Source organism: Phalaenopsis equestris, unplaced genomic scaffold (genome assembly GCF_001263595.1).
Source record: "Phalaenopsis equestris unplaced genomic scaffold, ASM126359v1 Scaffold000002, whole genome shotgun sequence".
Taxonomy (NCBI): domain Eukaryota; kingdom Viridiplantae; phylum Streptophyta; class Magnoliopsida; order Asparagales; family Orchidaceae; genus Phalaenopsis; species Phalaenopsis equestris.
In genome coordinates, this window is record NW_018164444.1 from 61426228 (window position 1) to 61430551 (window position 4324).

A 4324-nucleotide genomic window follows, 5' to 3' on the forward strand; every position below is an offset into this window, starting at 1 on the left:
CACAGCCCAAAACCCGAGCCCTTCAAATGGGCCAAAAATAGAAAGTATTTTCATCCATAATTTGATTTGATTCCAAAAGAGCTCAAAACGGACCCAATAAGTGGGTCAAAACAGAAAATATTTCCAACATAAATTTGATTTCAAAAGAGTCCAAACCGAACCCAACAAGTGGGTCAAAACAGAAAATATTTCTCTTTGGAGCTTTATATTCCAAAATATAGTGCCAACATATGTTTCAAATAGAATCAAATAACACAACATTTTAGTGTGCATACATGACTAAAGCCAACATGTTTCAACACTAAAATGGATTTCAGCATAGATTCTAGGTGAGCAAGCAGCAATATAGTTTTTGCAAAATATATGGAACACAAACCCTCTACAATTTCAATAGTGTATGCAAAATATATGGAACACAAACCCTCAAAATTGAAAAATGAACAACTGACAATACAATATACAGTATACCAAATTTCAGAATAGCTCAATGTTGCATACGATATACCAAATTTCAGCCAAAAAGAATTTCAGCAACCAACATAGATCAGAAGATAAGAGGCAACTTCGAAGACACAGAAAATTTTTTAGGTTGAAAACCATTAAGGAGAAGCATAGATCAGGAGATAAGAGGCAACTTTGAAGCCCTACAAAAATCCATAAATACGATCCCAGGCAACAATCCAAGGCAAAGATCTTATACCCTAAACGATACCTGAAGTATTTCAATGGGATCGAACACCAGAGACGAGGCAGGGGGCCAAGAACGGCGAGAGAGCGAGACGACAGAGGGGAGACGCAGATCTAGGGTAAGGCAAGACGGGATCGAAAGGGGGCACGAGACAGGATCGAAGGGGCATCGGGGTAATAAGTTACTCCGAAACGATGAAACGCAGGGTGCTATCAGCGACGAACGATCCATCAGGCAATAGGCAAATGCTTTACGTGATTATTGGCACCGCAGTGGCGAACGTGTTTTCCAAACACGACCACGGCGTTTTCGGAACCCCGAACGCAATTTTAATCTCCCCCAAACGGGACTTTAAAAGGAGAAACTAGGCTTCAACCAAAAGTGCGGTCAACAGTAAACGAATCAAACGACGAGACAATAATCGCCACAGTAAAGAGAGATGGTAGAACCTCGAGAAGAAGAAGGTTGGCCAGCTCGACCCTTGTAATTGGAGAGCCGAAAGGTCGAGCGGCCACGCAAAGAAGGGGAAGAGTCGAGAGAGGGGGAAGAGATTGTTGCGTGGATCGTCCACGGGAGCTAGGGCACACGAGGGAGACGAGCTAAGCGCCTGACTAAGCCGCGGGGTCGAATGAAGGATTAAGTGTGCGGGAATAGGATTTAGGGTTTAAGATTAAAAACTTTATTATAAATAAAAATATTTAATATTTCAAAAATAAAATCTGATTTATGCATTTTTATTCGTGTGTCAGATTGTAGAAAATTAAATGTTCCTTGAAGGTAATTTTGGCATTCCGGACGCGCTGGCACGGTCCGTTTCGCCACTGGAAGTCGCTTTGACAAACTCATCAATTTGTGTGCAATTTTGCTCGTCGGAAATATGACAATATGAGTGTCTTTTCCTACTAAAGTTGGTGTCTTGGACGCGTTGGCACTGTCCATTTTGTAGTCGGAGGTTGTCCAGAGAAGTTCGCATTTTCACCCATCCTTTAGGCTCAATTTTAGTCCGATCTTGTGCAATTTAGTGAATTTTGTGCATTTGGTGTACATGTGTGATGATAAAGTCCTGAAGTGGTTTTTCTACCGCTTGAGATCCTATTAGGAACTTCTCCTTGAGTCTCCACATGATAGTCCTTTACCATTTGACCATAGGACGATGGTTTTGAGATCATCAATGCGAGACACCACAAGAGAAATAGGAAGTGGCTGAAATTTCTAAAAAGGGTGGGGCCTAATTCTAGTTTTCTAAGATGATCAATAGGATCTTCTAGAGCTAGATACTATGATTCTAAGGAAAAGAGTAATGACCTCAAAATGAGGTCAACAGGGAATTGAATACTTATTCTATCAAGATTTGCTTTGGAATGATGATTCCTATAAGACTGATTTACCAGGAGATTATGCTATTTCCGCTACCTCAATGTGGTTGACCTGACCCCATACTATGAGGAGATGGGAGTTTTGACATATAAGATTGAACCTCCCGAAACCCCAAGAGTCCGACATTGACGTCTCTTGTAACACAGACTGAACGCGGCATCCGGGTGACACAAACGGTTTGGTATCGATTCAAGTGGCTCTTCTTTCGATTCCTTTTCAATTTCGAGCAATTTTCCTTCTATCTTTTCTTTCTAGTCATTTCTTACATATATGTTGTATTCGGGTTTGAATTCTCTTTTTCTTATCGTATCTTATGTCGGGACAGACATCGGCGTCTTTGTTTTTCTCTTCAAGGGTTGTATCTAATGGTCGGTTGTTCTCTTATTGTATTTAGTTCCGTGGTGGTGATCCTCATCTACTTTCTTTTCCTCCGTAACCTTTCCTCGGCTGCCACTATTGTCGTACCTGCTGCAGCCATCCCAAATAAGAGTGCTTGTGTTGTTCCCATACATCCCCCGCCTTCTTGCCGCCCTTCCCGGCCTCCAATCACCTTACTGTCGTCTGCCATCCAACCAGCAACTGACCTACCAACGTTTTGCCACCCAGCTACCGCCTCTTTGCCCTCCTCCCCTGCTGTAGCTGTTGGACAACCCCCATAGTTGTTTCTTGTAGTCAATTTTGCTGTCCCTTTTCCAGAGCTCCACACACCCAGCTACCGCCTTCCAAAACCAATCCTCCTGCCTTTCCTTTGGCGCCCACCTTGCTGTCACCTCCAAACAGTAACTATTGTTGCTTTATCACTGTCATTCCACTGTCCAACCACCTGGGCTTGCTGCCATCCCCAGACTGCAACCCTTCAATCCTTGGGCTGCTGCTATTACTGCCTACCGACACTCCTACCACCATTCCAGCCCCTTAACACACCGTCCACTCCACGTAACCGACCACCACCACCCCTGTATCAATCCCTTGTGGGGGCGTCTGTGTGTTGTGCCTGTTGTTTTTCTTTTCAGTTGTGTTTGGTTGTAATCACTTATTTGTTTTTAGTAATAATATTTACTTTTTTATTTGGTTTGAGTTAACTTTAGTATACAATTAGTTTTATTATTATATGTCATTTCACTTATCATATATTGCTTTCTTACAATGAATAAACATAATATTCTATTAAGGCCTCTCTTTAGATTTGCCTTACTTTATATAGGCTGCTTAGTTGGGAGAATTTGCATTATGCTATAATTCTTTTGCAGAGATTTTAGAAAATTACATGTTTGATATGAAGAATTACAAATACAATGTAAAGTATGAATGAATTTGAAGTTAATACTTTAGTTCATTTTAGTTGAATTTAGAATTCAGTTGATGTGACTGAATTTTAGATTTACACCGTTCATTGATGTAAAATGACATCGAAAGGCCGCCGCAGCCGCCTGCCAGTCTCCGCTCGCTGCTGTCGCAACCCCTTGCCAGTCGCCTCACCGGTTGTCTGCCTCTGCCAGCCGTTCGCAGTCACCACCGTTGACTTTTCTCTGGTGCCACCACTGTTGTCCGCTTGTCGCCATGTGTTGCCATCCACCGTTGGTTGTTGTCCTCCGCTGCAGCCCGCCGCCGCTCGGTCACTGTCCTTGCCTTCGTCCGTTGTCCACCGTCGCAACCCGTCGTCTCTTCCTGCCATCCCCTGCCGCCTGTAGCCGTTCACCATGTCGCCCAAACCCACCCACAGGCTGCACCGTCGTCGATTGCCGTTGTAAATTGCCAATCGCCGCTGTCGGATGTTTCCCTCCTCCCATGAATATTTTATGTATTTTGAAATACTTTATTTCCAATCTTCGTTAAACCAAATAAAAAACATAAAGTCTTATGTTTATTTTACAGCGAATCAAACAACCAAAATATTTCAAATACTATGAATTGCATATGTATCACATTCATTTTACACTATATTATTTTTTTTTTGAGCCAACCAAACAACCTCTAAAAGCAAAAGTGAACACAATCCCATGCCCTCATTCTATTATGCATATCAACTTTCTTTGAAACAAATAAACTAGAACTCAGTTTCAATCACTAACATTCGCATCGAAGCGGAAACCCTGGGTGCTAAGTTCTACTTATTCTGGTAGTCAGCCCCTCTATTTTGTCCCCTATTTTCTATTTACTCTGTAGAACATACAGACAGTTTATTTATGCTTTAATATTAGCTTATTTTTCATGCCTAATCATCTTTCTCCCCATTTTTCCCGACAGCAGAGTAGGGTT

At 42.1% G+C, this 4324-nt stretch overlaps 1 protein-coding gene across 5 annotated transcripts in view; it reads left to right on the forward strand.

The window, feature by feature from the left end:
- The window catches only part of LOC110030153 (E3 ubiquitin protein ligase RIN2-like), a 65287-nt gene that overhangs the window by 59977 nt on the left and 986 nt on the right, over positions 1-4324 (forward strand). The window lies entirely within an intron of this gene.